Source organism: Labrus bergylta, chromosome 3, assembly GCF_963930695.1.
Source record: "Labrus bergylta chromosome 3, fLabBer1.1, whole genome shotgun sequence".
NCBI classification, from domain to species: domain Eukaryota; kingdom Metazoa; phylum Chordata; class Actinopteri; order Labriformes; family Labridae; genus Labrus; species Labrus bergylta.
In genome coordinates, this window is record NC_089197.1 from 886,330 (window position 1) to 903,330 (window position 17,001).

Below are 17,001 nucleotides of genomic sequence, written 5' to 3' on the forward strand. Positions count from 1 at the left end.
AATTCGAATGGCTCTTGTCATGGCCGCCAATTAACTGCTACCGGGGTTAAGGTAAAGTGGATAGTGAAAGGAGATAGGAGGGACAATTCGAACGCACCCTATGTCTGTCATGGCTTGTACCTAGCTCCCATGCTATTTTGCTAGTTTTGTAAAGCTCCTGCATATCTCTTAAAGTAACCATGGGTTCATGAAGACTGTTCGTTTTCATATTTTGTACTCCGCTAGCTTTGTTGTTTCTCTATGGGATTTTCCATGTTATTTGTTAGCATAATGCTAAGCGAGAATTGAACTTTTATTCAGTTAAACTGGAAACCTGTTTGCAACTGTATTGCATTGATCAGCTCTTAAGTAGCAGAACCAAATAATTTTATATTTGTGAAAAGAATAATAACACACAAATGTTTATTTTGTAGTTTTGAGAATTTTTGCATGTAATTAATGACAAGTATAAGTTTATGTATATTTCTGTGCATATTGTGTTGAAATATGAATAAAATGTTGTTTTTGAAGAAAGAAAAGAAAACAGAAATACAGTTTAAGTAAAACTGAAATACATAAACAGATGTATAAAAATAAAGACTGGCAGAGCGTTCAGCCGTTGGATGCAAACTTAGTGTCAGTGTGTTCTAGTGATCAACATATCCCGTTGTGCTCTGCGTGTTATTTTTCGTCAAAGGCCGTGGTGTGCGTTCAAAGTTTGATGTGCATTTTGGCAACTTGCCAAAAAAGTAAATGGTTATACCTCTGCCATGCAGTGTTCAATCATATTAAAATGTCTCATATATGATACGGGGCCCGCCCTGAACACATCCATATTTGAAATTTTTTGCTTAGTCACAGCGCCGCCTATTGATATCAGGAAGTCACTGCTTCTCAGTTAGCATTAGCCATTGCTACAAGGTAGCTCATTTCCCGCTCAGAATTGGTGGGGACCATTCAAACACTTTGGCCATACAACACTTTCAAGCTCAAACACCTACATCCAACGCTCTCGCCATACGGATGCATCATTCGCCGTCAAACAGGAAGTGGTTGTAACTCTCATATACTTTGTCTGATCTGCCTCAAATTACACAGGTATAATCAGGGTTGGCCTCTGAACACACTGACATAACAATAGTCAACTTTAACCATAGCGCCCCCTACTGCAAGGAGTAAGTACTACATCCTTTATACTTTGTCTGATCTACTTCAAATTACACATGTATGATCAGGGTTGGCCTCTGAACATATAGACATAACAATAGTCAACTTTAACCATAGCACCTCCTAATGCAAGGAATAAGTACTACACAATGCTCATTTTGCTCCATATTTCATAGCTATCATGACAGTGCCAGCCTGAACTGCTCTACGTCAACATTGTCTGTGATCTTCATTACCCTGCCTATTTCATGATACCATAGTACGACTTTTACACAAATCGGATTGCACGTTCCGCTGCTGCTGCACTCCCACGGTCGCAACACACCCCGACATGCACAGGGGTGCGAGGGCCCTTCATCACCGCTTGCGGTTTTAATTCTTCTCCATTTTCTGGTTTTATTGGCAGCTGGCATCCAAAAAGTGTCATCACTGGCATCTGCTAGATTTAACTATCCCTCAGCAGACCTGTTCTCAAAAGATATTAAAGGTCCCATATTATGCTTTTTCTGGTTTTATATGCACTTTAGTGTGTTTTCCAAGTGTCCTGTGCATGTTTAGGCACATCTATGTGCAAAAATTCAAATTCCGCGAAAACGCGTCTTTTCCTACGCCCTCCTGTTAGCTGCAGCATTAGCTGCATGTAGCGCTCGGTTCTAGCCAAGGGGCAACCTCCGGTCTCGAAAAATGAAGCCTATGCGGAAGTACAAAAAACTGCAGTTCCTCGAGGTTCCTCTTGAGGCTGGCTGCAGAAGCGCCGGAAGTGCCATAAGCCCACAGCCAAAAAAGCCCGTTTTTACCACAGGAATCAACATGTTTACAGCCTGGTTCAAAAAACGAGATGTATCTGAGAAGTTGACGGCCCCTTCTCCTCACACTGTGGGGGGGGTGAATTTTTTTATAACTCATCGGATTTTATTCTATTAAGGAAAACGACTATGCCCATATTTGGTTGTGTCAGATTTGATTGACAGCTCTGCGCGCTGCATCTGTCTGTCAGGTCAGCAGGTCAGGAGGTCAGCAGGTCAGCAGGTCAGGAGGCCTGTTAGCTTGATCCGTCTGATTTCTCCTCTTTCTTACTTCGTTTGGAGAGTTTGTTTAACACATATCTGACAACATACATGGCTTGCTGTGCGGTTAACAGACCATCCAACAAGTTGATGCTTCAGTTGTTTTCGGTAAGTGATATAGTAGTGTTATATTTACTGCTTACTCATGTGTTTATATTTACGGACCTAGCTTGTTTAGCGTTAGCTTGTAAACCAGTCGGCTAACTGTGTAGCTCATTATTTACATTATTTACGGTCAATGGTTTAGAGATGTTTGTTGTTAAGATGTTGTTGAAAATAGTGAGTTTGTGTGATGTTAGAGGCTAAAGGTTCATCTCGGTGGTTATCTGACGTTATGATGAATGTTATACTCCACGTAAATGTGAACATTAAAAAACAAACTTTGTGTAGTAATTATCCGTCAGTAACATAAACTGAACTGAACCTAATGTGCTGTGTAGGTTATAGAGGATGACATTAAAGTTACATGGTTGATGTAGTGTCTTAAGATTTGAGCAAACTGTTAACAAATAAAAAAAACTTCACTTTGTAAGAGCATCTGTAACCATTAAGAACTATATTAATAACCATATTAATTTTCACTGAACTCATACACAGAATATAGCTGTAGAAATATAAAATATAAATAACATGTGGAATGAAAATAAGATATAAAGCACATAGATATAAAGTATAAGAAATAGTTTGAAGAATACAGCCATGTACTGAGCTCATGTTAATAATAAATGAGTTACTGTATGTTCTGTACTAAAGCACAGAGAGTTGGGACCTGTTAATGATTTAAATAATTCAGATTATATTTGTTTCATGTTAAGATGAAGTACTATCCACAATAAACTGCTTAATTTTTCCTCACCCAAAATCTGAGACAATTTGATGTGGAATATCATTGTGTGAGTGAGAGAGCTGAAAACAGCATGATTACAATAATGTTTATCTTCTTCACTTTGAATAGATGTTGATTATCTGAATACTGGACCTTTGTTGTCTGGGTAGTACACTGTTGAATTTATAAATGTACTCTTACACACAGATGAATACAGAAAAATAGATGAGAACAAAAAAAATAATTTAATGAATAACTGATATTTTCTCTCTTTCTTTTCCATCCTGAAGACCCCTCACTAAAAGTCCACGTTCTCCTGGATCCATGTCACATGCTCGAGCTTCTTCTGAATGACTTTTCAACAGTTGAAGTTCTGCTGAGAGAAGATGGCCAGCAGATAGGACAGCAGTACATGAAGGAGCTCCACAAGCTTCAGGAGGAGGAGGAGGGTTTGCTCCTTGGAAGACTGTATTCATGCTGTTCAAATAAAACTAGATCTCCTCCAAACAACTTGCAATCAAACCATTTTCTTCCCATTTTAAAACCCTTTGTCCAGTTTAGATGGGAGAAGTTGATATTATGTGATATTGATCTGGGAAGACTACATTTCTAAATCATTTTTAACTGTGTTTTTATTCACAAGTTATTGATCTTATTTACGCTCCATGTATCTTGATTTAAGAATGGGGCTGTGTTTAAGGGCAAATTTTTGCAATGACTCTGTTCCATCTCACTTTCAGAAATGAACTACATTAGTATTTATCAAAAGAATAAGAAGTTGTGTAAAAGTAGACTTCCTTCCCTAAGCTATTGAGTTGAGCATTAATCTGAAATGTATACTCATAAGTAGACATAAAGGAGTGCATTTATATAGAAATATTTATTTAATCTGAAAAACAACATTAAAAAAAGTCTGTTTTTACAGCAGAGATTAACATGTTTACAGCTTGGTACAAAACAAACAAATAGGTGTGATTAGCTCATGTCTGGATGGACACACACTGTACGGGGGGTGAATGTTTTGATGAAGGATAAGAGTTATTCACAATAAGGTGTGTAGCTGACCAGCTTGACAGGTGGGCGCGGTGTAACGGTTTGTCAAAAGGCTTAAAACCCGTCTCAGCTCTCAGCCTGTGGGTGACATCACTCAGGCCATCCGGGGGAGACCTCCCTCACAGCGAGCTGTTGAAGAGAAGCAACCGAAGTCCACCCCAGAAGAACCAACAAATGCAGATGTCGTTGAAGCTCAGGTTTCTTCCTCTGTCTCTGCAGCTCTCTGGGCACCTCGACGGACAAGTCACCAATAATCCACACTGTGTCTATAGGAGAAATACAAAGGTGTTCAATTAATGCCTCAGACAAAATGTACAGTTAACTACATGTGACAGCTCAGGCTGTTTTTTTGTTATGAGCCACATCTGCAGGAATAATATTGAACAAGGTAGCTGCAACTCATCATAATAGATGCCAGTCTTAAACACTATTTTTTCTAATACTTAAAGTTTTTGGTGTGAAGCTGACACTGTCCACAGACTCCATGACTTCACAGGTTCAATAGAAAACAAATATCTTATAATAAATACTAAATAATTATTTTTCAATTGTCATGTTCACCTCATCACTGTTGACATCAGTAAATATAAGACACACACATTCCTCTTTTTGTCAGAACAGTAACATGAACTGTATGCTTTGTAATATTGATTTCTTCTGGATGTCTCAAATATTTATTTACAGTTTATGGATAAAACTTTGTTAATGTATTTCTCTGCTAACACTGACAAAGTCTAACTTCTCTAACAAATAACTAATAACCATGATCGTATATTTAAAAAAGTGTAGTTTTAAGACTTTAATTAAATATTTGTGTTGAATATAATTCGTTTTAACTGTGTTGTAGAAAAGTTAAATGTTAACTTACTGTTTGTAGAGTTTTCTCAGGACGAGCAGGAATAGGGAATGATAGCAGCCTAGCTGTTAGCTATGCTGTGAAGTGGACTGCTGACGTCGAGCTGAATGGGCGGAGCTAAGTCCCGCCGGTCCCGCCTTACTGCTGTTGCTAGGTTGATCCGAAGTTAGGTTGAGACTGCAAATCCAATATGGATGCGGCCGTCGATTGGACTCATTTTCTGCCTATGTCACAGACGGGTCAGGGTTCGTCCAGTAATATTTACAGTCTATGGTTCTAGCCCCCCTCGATAAAAATTTGTCAGTGCGGCGTCATTGTCAGTGTGAGATCACTGATCTAAGCCCATTGGCTCGTTGTGGAGCTCATGTTGAAATTTCTGAGAAGCGTGCTGAGCAACTGACCAATAATGACAGAGCGGATCGGCAGACCAATCAGAGCAGACTTGGCCCACGTGGGGTCTAACAGTGTGGGCTCAACAGAGTGTAGCTGACGGACTCAGAGCGTAGAGGGAGCAAGGAGGAGCAGAACATGAAACAGACACTTTTTTCAGACTTTAGCTATTGTGAACGTACAAAAGTAGGTACATAGATTAAATATACGAACCCCAAAACAGGCATAATATGGGCTCCTTAAACAAACATCTTCAGCCTCTCCCTTTTTCACCTCACTCCAAAATACTTTTTACATTTCTTCTCACTAGTCCCTCTCTTTCCATTTCTGACATCATGTTCTGTCTGTGTTAAAAACTTTCTACATTTAATAAGTACATGTTCAACTGTTTCTGCTGGATTGCATAATTCACGAAGACCAGATGAATGTTTTCCAGTGATATGTAGAGTATTATTTAAATGACTGATTCTTAACCTGGTCATTATGACCTCCTCTCTTATGTTGCCCCCCACCCTCTCTTTTACTTTATCTATTTTCCTCTGAATGGAGTATAAATGTCTTCCCTTTGTCTGACTGAGATTCCTGTTTGTTTGACATTTGACTCTTTTCCCCTCTGACTTCGATCATTTAATGTTAACATCAATCCACTCCAGCTTTTCATTTCCTGCTCTGCCTGTATGTGCAGAAATCAACATGAATACCACCTCTGACCCCTGTGTGACCTCTCTCCCACAGCTCTGTGCACTGCTTGAGTAAAGAGAGGCTGACTTCATAATCCTCATTGGGAGTGTGATGTCACTTTTTCACCCACAGTAACTTCATCAACAGCTCCTCTCTCGACATCAAATGCTTTTTCAACATCCAAAAATACTGCAACTACTGTTTCTTTTGTAACCTGAGCTTCTCTTACAACGGCCTCTAAACGTCCTCTAAACTTATCACTGGATCCATGGTTCCTCGTCCTTTTCTAAACCCACTCTGGTATTCCTCCATCATCCCTCTTTTCTCTAAATAATATACCATTCTTTCATTTACCATGGGCTCCATAACTTTACAAATATGTGACGTTAAGGTGATTGGCCTGTAGTTTGTTGCATTGCTTGGATCTTTTCCTGGTTTCCTTAAGGGAACAATCACTGCCTCCTTCCAGCTAACTGGCAACCTCCCTCCCTGCCATACCTTATTATACAACATTAAAGGGGACATATGATGAAAAATCCACTTGTACACTGTTTCTGAACATATATTTGGGTAACCTGAGTGTCTACTGACCCACAAAATGTGAAATAAATCCATCCAGTCCTTTGTTTGTGGTCTGCATCCTTGTGATGTCACACATCAAAAAGTGCTCCGAAATCAGGTGGGGGAACAGCACCAGGTGCATCCCCCTCAAGATGTCCAGTAAAAAGAAGGACCCACCTCAGACAGGTGCAAACTCTGGACACCCCACAATAACCTCAGGTCCCCGCAAGACAAACTGCATCTCAACCACAACATCCAGAAACCCCCCCATCAGCAAAGACACATTCCCCAGCCAAATCACTCCCCAGAACACCAATCCCATAGACCGGAAGCTGAGGACAAACATCCAAAGGAACTTCCCCTTCTACCTTGTCTGAACCAATGTCAGCTCTATGCACAGGTGCAGACACAACTTTTAATCCAAATCCCACGACAGGAACCAATTTCCCTGTGTCTGAGTCAGGTGAAACTGTCTAGTGCACCCATGACACTTATTGAGCAAGGTTCACTGCTATATTGCTCCTATATTGAAAAAACCTGGTTCAGATCCTAACAACTTCAATAACCTCCACCCCATTTCTAACTTACCTAAATTCTGTAAAAAATTGTCGCCACCCAGCTACAGTCTCACTTAAATCACAATAGCCTCTATGAGCCCTTCCAGTCCGGTTTCTGCCCCTGTCACAGTACAGAAACTGCTCTACTAAAAATCAACAAAAATCTCCTCATCGCTACTGACTCTGGCTTACTTTCCATCATCATCCTTCTTGACCTGAGTGCAGCCTTTGACACCCAGCTCTATCTCACACCCCATCCTCCTCAGTAGACTATCTTCCATTGGCATCACTCACACCCCCCTTACCTGGTTCCACTCTTATCTCTGAGGCTGCACTCAGTTGCCATACAGCTTAAATCCTTCAAATCCGAGCCTTCCCCAGTCACTACAGGTGTGCCCCAGGGATCTGTCCTGGGGCCCCTTCCTTCTCAGAGCTTTCAGCTACTCTGCTCCCCAGTGTTGGAACTCTCTGCCACCTGACATTCACAACATTGACTCTCTCCCCATCTTCAAATCCAGACTCAAAACCCATCTGTTCAAGATCGCCTACTCACTCTAATATGTATGCTGTTTTTATCCATAGTTGTTTTCAAATGTTGATTGTTGTACAGTGTCCTTGTGTGTCTTGAAAGGTGCTTATAAATAAAATGTATTATTACTATTATTATACTGTGGCTCAAACTTTCCAAAATTGAACCATCAGCAAATTTACCCTCTGTAATGAGTTGCATTTTGTACTTTTCAAGCTCTAGTTTTTTATTTTTTGTTTCAAATGTTAAACCTGCATCAACAAAACTAGGTGTAATGCCTGCCCCTATTTTAAGGACTCTTGCACCCAAAAAATTAGCTTTCAGAGGATTGCTACTCATACACAGAAGCCATTGTCAAAATCCCAAGTCAAGTCTACCACTGATTAAATACCAAGTTTAAAAACCAACTTAACCAAACGTCTCAAAAAATGTAATGTAACAAGGTAATCAGTCCAACAAACATTGTCAGAGAGGTTACTTACCACTATGCACAGATCAAGTTCCAAACAAACTACACAAACAACCTGGTACACAACTAATTACATTTACAACTACCAAGTATCAAGCCAAATCCAAGTTCAAAAGTCAGACAAGCCCCCATTTTCTCACAACCCAGGCAAATCCTCCTAATCAAGGAATGTGCAAACTGTAAATCAGTGGTGATTGCAATGGTGAATGTGTGTAGTGTTGACGAGAAAGAGACAGAGAATAAGTCTCACCTGTGCACATGGGCACAACATCAAATTAAGTGGCTCCGCCCCTCTCTACCTGAAGGCAACCTGAGTGGGGAGAAACACAAGGCAGCAGAAAGAGCACTGACTGGGTGTGTGGTTATGGTGCACCACAAACAGTGCACAGTGATCTGGGTCGGAACTTCGAGTCAGAGGTGTTCCAGAAAATGGGCTCACTCTTATTGAGAAAACACACAACACACCTTTTCGACCACAGTCTGATGGACCGGTAGAAAGATTTAACTCCACCCTGCAGAAGATTCTGGCCACAACAGCCAAGCGCTGACACGGGGACCTTAGGATCCCCTACGCTGTCATGGCTTACAGAGCAACCAGGCACAGTGCTACTTCATGATGTTCGGCCGTGAAGTTAGTGAACCGGGGGACCTGGTAACTGGCCTGCCCCCGACCCTTAAACAGCTCCTTCTTCCCCTGAGTATGTCCAGCAACTCTGGGAGAGTTGGAGTGGAGTTGGCTCATCGGATTGCCAGTGATGCACTGTGGGAGTCAGTGAAGCAGCAAAAAGGAAGCCAAAGAGAGAAATGATAACAGAACAAATATACACACAATTTAAGCGTTTTTTCCATATATCATTTAGTTATACACACTGAAGGCTGTAATGCATTTCTATTGTTTCTTCTAACAATATGTTGAGTAAATCCAGAACGCCAGATGACAACTACAGGTGTTGTCATTCAGTTTGTGATCAAAGGCTGCAGCAGTTTTGTGCCCAGTGGCCTCTGCACTCTTAATTAATCCCGTGAATGTTCAGGTGTCATTGAGATTTTCTTTATTTTGTATTCTGACTGCATGACTCTTATTAAGGTTTAAAGGTTTTCAGTTAAATAAATCTGGACCTGATCTGACTGTGGTCGCTCTGCATCAGGATCTGCTGAGTTCCTTTTATAATAATAATAATACATTTTATGGTAACACTTTATTTTGATAGTCCGTCTGTTGACACTCAACAAGCTATCAGTAGATATTCGACATAACTTTTTCAGCAGACAAGTAACATACATTCAACTATTAGTAGACGATAAGGTGCATTATCAGTAGATATTCATTTGCATGTCAACAGTGTATCAGTTGATATTCAACAAGACTCGTCAACAGACAAGTTATAAACATTCAACTTACTGCCAGTAGACTATAAGGTGCATTTCAAGTTGTTACAACATTTTACAAAAAAGTGTCTTCCGACTCTCTTGTTCTTTTAAACAGGTTATTGATTAGACTTTCAACTAACTATCTGTAGATTGTCAACTTCTTGTAAGTTGACACTCAACTACTCTGAATCAATCTGTCAGTTGAAAGTCAACAGTATCCCTCATCAAATGACTGACTGTTGATACTCTGTTGGTTTTCAACTACAGATTACATTAATTGACTATCAATGGATAAGATACTAATTTGTAGTTGACTCTCTGTTGATTGTCAACATGTATAAAGATGACTATCAACAGACTATTAGTGGACATTGGTAACTAAGCATTTGTAGAACTGTGTTAGGACTATCCAATTAAAGTGAAAAACAGTTGCGAACAGTACAAACTCTATAAACTATCAACAGAGCAAAACAGAGACAAGTTTGCACAACTGCATATCAGAGAAGGAAAGCTCATTTATTTGAATTAAAAAACGTACTCAGTACTCACACAAAATGACGGCAACATTTCAGTATACTTATACTTATTCTTTCCCCAAGACAACTGTAGAATTGTTTTCTGAAAAAGGTTCCATGAGGGAAACCAGAGGCAGCTTGACTTTGTCTTATCTGTCTTATCTGCATTTCTTATGTCCTTTAGAAGTCTTCCAAGTACACCATGTTTATGTTTTCTTGCTAACCAGTAGGTCCACTCTATGAAGCAGAGCTGTTCTTTTAAGGTCTTCTCAGAACGATTCCCCCTCATACGCCAAATTTCCCTCTTGTATGTCTGCCATGCTCTCTCAATGTGTTGAGTGTGTAGTCCTGTTTGTGGATCTACATAATTCTGACTGTGGTTGACCCTGACATGCCTGTAGCCCTCATGGGAAAGATTGGCATACGCTCTCCACTCATCACTCACAACTAGACTTCGACGCTTGACATGTTTCTTAATAATGGGAACAAGAGTCTTCTTTTCTTCACAAGGCGAAGAATGGGACGTTTGCTTGCAGCGTTGATCTCGAGTATACCAAACACCCACAATCTTTTTCTTCTCCAGGTGTTACCAAAGCATCCTCTTCCGTACTGCCAAAACACAGTATGAGCAGCATTACAAAACAAACTCTTGACTCTATATGATTTACTGTGATTATCTTACTGTGTTACATTTCTTAAATGACTTTGGTTTGGAGTGAAAGTGTATTTATTTATTGGTGATAAAAAGAAGCCATTTTGATCTGGTGATCTGGGTGTGACTGTGTATTCTATGCCTCACCAATGGCCCAAAGGACTGAAATTAGCTCTAAACATCCAAGAAACCTTAAAGAAACTTGAAAACATGAGCTGAATGGTTACGGTTATGGTACGGTTACATTTCTTTTCTTTTTTTTAATCTCATTGGGTTTTCAGTTGGACACCACATTTTAACATATCTTGACTGTAGATTTTACCAATAATTATGTTTTTTAATTTCCTTGAAACTTGTTTTAGGTAAAAGTGTCCATAATCATTACAAACATAGATCTGGTTAAAATGAGTGATTGGTGAGGTTTTGAATACACAGACGGACGGAAGCACAAAAATGTTGAAATGTAGCTCAGAAGGTAAAAAAAACAATTATTATAATACTTAGAATAAGCAGTACAGCTTTAAGATTGTAAAATGTTCAATGAAGTCAATAGAAGTTTCAACATGATTTTTGTGACCTGGGAAAAATTCCTGATTTTGGGTGCATTAGCATGGAATAACCCCATATTTAGTGAAGGGTACTGCACATGTAGATGAATTTACCTTGCGTTTATGGCAGAACTTGCTCTCATCAATGTGAACGAGGACGTTAACTCCTCCAACTTTCTGCTTCTTTCTCTTTTGGTGCTTTTTCAGACTTTTTAAACAAATTCTTCTGAGTTTCTTTGACATCATGGAAAGTGTAGCTGTGCTCTTTGCAATGCCATCTTGAAGCATGTCTACTTGCCGTAGATGTAAACCCTGTGCAAATCTACAACGGACAAACAAAACAAATATAATTAAATAAGGACAGCATATTTCCACATAAAAACATGTGTGCTTGATCAATCATAAAGCATAATTTGTATTATGTGTTTTAGCTAAACAACAACTGTTGCACAGTAGCTGATTCAAACGGTCGCTTATTACAACACAGTGCTGCATCTGGTTGAAATGTCACCACCAAATTCCCCTTTCAGAAGACCAAACTTTTTTTGATCCTACAGTGGTGTAACGAGACTGATTTTTCTTTAAATATAAACAAACATCACTATTCTGGTGTTATGGTTAAAAAAGTGACCCTGTTAACTGGCAATTCATCCATCCATTTATGTGTAATAGTTATTAATTATGGACTAGAGCTTAAATTCATATCACAATAAACTGTTATAACATCATGTGCTTTAGTGCAAATGTACTCAAATGCACTGCACATACTGTTAAACACTATAGCCAGTGGCGATACTAATATCTGTTGGGGCCCTAGGCAAAAATTCATTGGGGGCTCCAACCAGCATTCATTATTATTTTCTTCTTTTCTTTTTTCACTCACAGATGGATAATTTGTCTTCATTTAACCTTCATTGACAAACTTTTGGTTTTCATGTAAGATGAGATTCTAAGCAGGGCAATGAGAGTGAGTGCTATCAGATGGGGCCCCCTTAGGGAGGTTTCCTACTGCCATTGCAAAATTTGCACATTGAGAGGCAATGCTGTGGTTTAAAGCTTGTCAGCCGTTTGGGGCCCCCTACAGGCCTTGGGCCCCAAGCAATTGCCAGCTTTGCCTGTTGACAAGCAGCGCCTCTGATTATAGCTGAGTAATAATTTTAAATATCTCACCTGTATATGTACTTCATCCATGTGAAGAGACTGCAGTGTGATTGTGAGAAAAGTGACTTTGCTCTAACACTTCTCCTCAAACGTCCACATCTTTTACGTCTGCACTCCCTAGAAATGGCAGACAATTACATTGTTTTATTATGTTTTATAAACACTCTAAGTTGGACATATAAAAAATAAAGCTGTTTATGTAAGTAATCCTCATTGTAGCATACCCCATGCTGTTACAGATGGCCTGGCTCTCAAACTGATGTTTCAGACTTTTATTTGAAGCTCCTTACTTTCCGTTTTTAATGGAAACACCGTAAGAACTAAAAGAGAGTAATAAAGAAAATATTACTATAGTGTATAACTACACAATATATGAACTTAAACCTTTAAATGTTCTTATGTGTAAAATTATGACCTTAATATAGTTATTTAAAGCCTTATGAATGAATATGAATTAAACCTCATGCACACCTCGACATGTATGCGCACACACATACACACACACACATGTTAATCTGATCAAATTACGTTTCCAAGATGCATCATCTTTGCTAACCAACACACATTCTAAAACTTAACAAAACTACAAAATGCGACTTTTAAGTATCTTCTTATCGATGAACCTCGTGCCTCAAACAGCGGGGTGCTTAATAAAGAAATGACCGTAATACTTAAAGTTTGAAACACATGTAAGCAGGTTTTACTACGTCTCTGCGACGTTACTTTTTCCCTTCACTTCCTGCACCTTTCCTTTCAAAATAAAAGCATTTTCGATGTAACTAACAGGAAGTTATTACAAACCTTAGAAAATACATTTCAAATTAAAATACACACTAACAACAGACTACTGGGTCATTTACACTCATTGATGACAATGTCATGAACTATATTATACTAAAACAGATATATTGTAACTTACTAGCTGGATTAATCTCTCTATACAGGTTTCATAATTATTTTTGGGCACCAAATCCTAATGGCCCCAAAAGGGCTAGAACCAGCACTGCTGTGACAACTGTCAGCAGCTCAGCAGGAAAGACACTTCTGTAGCGACGCTGTAATTAATTACTGAGCTATGGACAAGGCGCACACTTTTATTTCCTCTGACTGTGTGGATATTTAAACATATGACTAAGAAAGGCATGTAAACGTGATTCTGAGGATTCGGGTGAAACGCACTGACCTACACTGATACAAGAGTTTATGTGGTGCAGAACAGAAAAAAAGCGAGCAATAGATTACCGCAAACCATCCTCGGATAATCGGAAGAATGAATGGAGGATGGATAGATGAACTTTCTAATCTAACAGCTAAATCAGATTCTCCTGTCAGGCCAGCCTACATCAATGCCACATAATCAAGACACACTTTCTAACAAATAACAAAATAGTTGTTTATAAATGGAATAAGCACAGCGCGATCATCATCCACACGAGTATACAGAATTGATCAAAGATGTTTAATCGTGGCGCTGTTTCTTCATTCATAAATTCATCTTTCAATGATCGGGCAGATTAAATAATTAAAATTAGTTGAATTTAACAAAAGGGGAGGGGGAGAAAAGTCTGCCTGTGTGTGTGTGTGTAAGCTACATTGTAATAATGTATAGAACTAGGAACACCCGTTACACCACTGGTTTTTCCTCATGGCACAAGTGGCATTTGGAAACCACTATGGGCATAACTTAACGTACTGCAGAAGAATTAGCAAAAAACAGAATACAGTTACAGTTACTTACCAGATGTAGTGATCCTTGCACTGGGAAGAGGCCAACTTTATTCTGTGTCCGCAGATGTTGCATTTTACTTTGCGTTTCAACACGCTTTGCTTTTGCATCCACTTTATTAATAATAATAATAGTAATAATAATAATACATTTTATTTAAAGGCGCCTTTCAAAACTCTCAAGGTCACCTTACAGAGCAGAGATAAAAAACAAGAAAGTAACAACACAAATTAACATAAAAAAAACACAAATGTACAGGATGTAAAGGAGTTATGAGAACGGGTGGAGAATGATCAGACTGAATATGCCAGTTTAAAAAGATGTGTTTTGAGATGAGATTTGAAAATGGAGAGAGTGTCGATATTACGGATTTGTGGTGGGAGGAATTCCAGAGGTGGGGGGCAGAGCGGCTGAAGGCCCTGGACCCCATGGTGGACAGGCGGGCGGGTGGTGCAGTGAGTTGAATGGAAGAAGAAGACCTGAGAGTGCGAGTAGGTGTGTTGATGTGCAGGAGTTCAGAGATGTAAAGCGGAGCGAGGTTGTGGATGGCCTTGAAGGTGAGGAGCAGAATTTTGAAGGTGATGCGATGTTTAACCGGGAGCCAATGAAGCTGCTGTAGGACAGGGGTGATGTGATTAACAGAGGGCGTTCTGGTGATGATGCGAGCGGCAGAATTCTGGACCAGTTGAAGTTTGTGGATGGACTTGAGAGGGAGACCAAAGAGAAGGGAGTTGCAGTAGTCAATGCGGGATGTAACCAGGGTGTTGACAAGGATGGCGGTACTGCTGGGAGTGAGGGACGGGCGGAGGCGATTAATGTTACGTAGGTGGAAATAAGCAGACCGGGTGACATTATTGATGTGAGCTTGGAATGATAGTGTGCTGTCAGGGATGACACCCAGACTCTTAACCTGAGGGGAAGGGGAAACTGAGGAGTGGTCAATAGCCAGAGAAAAACTGTCAAGTTTGGAGATTGTTGATTTGGTGCCGATGAGGAGAAGCTCGGTTTTGTCACTGTTTAATTTGAGGAAGTTGAAGGTGAACCAGGATTTGATTTCTTGCAGGCAATCAGTCAGGGAAGTGGGCGGGAGGGAGGAGGTGGGTTTGGTGGACAGATAGAGCTGGGTGTCATCCGCATAGCAATGGAACTGGATGTTATACTTACGGAAGATATGGCCAAGAGGAAGGAGATAGATGATGAACAGAAGGGGGCCCAGGACAGAACCCTGAGGAACACTGGTGGTGACTGGAAATGGTTGGGATTTGAAGGGTCCGAGTTGCGTGAACTGAGTATGACCAGAGAGATAGGATGAAAACCAGTGCAAGGGTGTGTCAGTGATTCCGATGGAGGCAAGTCTGTCAAGGAGTGTGTGATGGGAGATGGTGTCGAAGGCTGCACTTAGATCAAGGAGGATGAGGATGGTTAGAAGTCTGGAGTCAGCTGCCATGAGGAGGTCGTTGGTGATTTTTACCAATGCTGTCTCTGTGCTATGGAGGGGGCGGAAACCAGACTGGAACTGTTCATAGAGGTTATTGTCAGACAAATGAGTGTGAACCTGAGATGCAACTGTTTTTTCAAGAATTTTGGATAGGAAGGGTAGATTAGAGATAGGACGGAAGTTATTGAAGTCATTTGGGTCTGCAGCAGGTTTCTTAAGTATAGGGGTTATTGAAGCTGACTTGAAAGAAATGGGAACAGGACCAGAGGTGAGGGAGGAATGTATGATGACCATTATTAGGGAAGACAGAGGGGGTAGGCAAGCTTTTACTAGGACAGTAGGGAGAGGGTCTAATGGACAGGTAGATGGTTTTGATTTCTGAATGATGTCAGATATTTCAGCAACAGAAGGAAGTTTGAAACTTGAAAGTGAGTGAGAGAGAGGAGGTAAGAAGACTGGGAGAGATGAGATGTTAGGAGTCAGTTGCTGGTGAATCTTGTCTTGGCAGTGAAAAATGACATTAAAGAGTTACAATAGGCGGTGGAAAACAGATGAGAAGCAAGAGAGTCCGGTGGTCGTAGTATGTTGTTGACGATGGAGAATAGTGTCCTTGTATTCCCTTCACCTGAGCTGATGATACCTGCGTAGTGAGTTGATTTAGCTGTAGAGAGACTGTCCTTGTAGTGGAGAATGTGGTTATTGTACATTTCTCTGTGAATAAGAAGTCCGGTTTTCTTGTAGAGACGTTCCAGGCGACGGCCTTTTGTTTTGAGTAGGCGAAGTTCAGGTGTAAACCATGGAGCAGAGTGGGTGAATTAAACAGTCCGGGTTTTTAAAGGAGCCAGGGTATTTAAGAGGCTATGGAGACCATCATTGTAATGAGAAACCAGTTCATCGGGGGTGGATAAACAGTTTATGCTTTATTAACTTTAAAGTGCTTTTTTTGTTTCTTTAACAGTAATCTTTCTAAGAAGTTGTCTCTGCAGTGAAGCCATAGAGTCAGCAGTCTGACGAAATAACTGTTCTGGTCACCTAAATGTCCCGCAAATAAAAAATCTGGCGCACTTTGATTTGATTGGTTTAAGAAGTGGAGATACGCTTGATGTATATTTCTTAACACCCCCCCGGCCCAGAGGTTAAGTGTTTGTAAAGTTGATACGTGACTAAATCATTGTAATCGAGCGCTCCTACTATCTGATTGGCTAAGCCACACCGCCAACTGCTCAGGACGGCGCAGGACTTCAGAAATTCAAATGGTAAGCCTCAACCCCCTCCAGAAACATTGTGTTATTTAGACAGCAAGTGTCATTACTTGTGTGTGAAACATTATTGTTATTTCGCGTTTCTTTGCAGCATCAACAAGCCATCTTCAAACAGGTGAAATAGCTGAACCGCCGCTCACCTGGCAGTATGAGTAGTGCGGCCGGTAATAAGCACTTTACACGGGCTACAGCT

At 40.2% G+C, this 17,001-nt stretch overlaps 1 long non-coding RNA gene and 1 pseudogene across 1 annotated transcript in view; both read right to left on the reverse strand.

Moving 5' to 3' along the window:
* The window catches only part of LOC136178527 (uncharacterized), a 142,577-nt gene that overhangs the window by 7,472 nt on the left and 118,104 nt on the right, over nt 1-17,001 (reverse strand). The gene's annotated exons all lie outside the window — the stretch shown is intronic.
* LOC136178613 (uncharacterized) lies at nt 9,342-12,861 on the reverse strand (annotated as a pseudogene).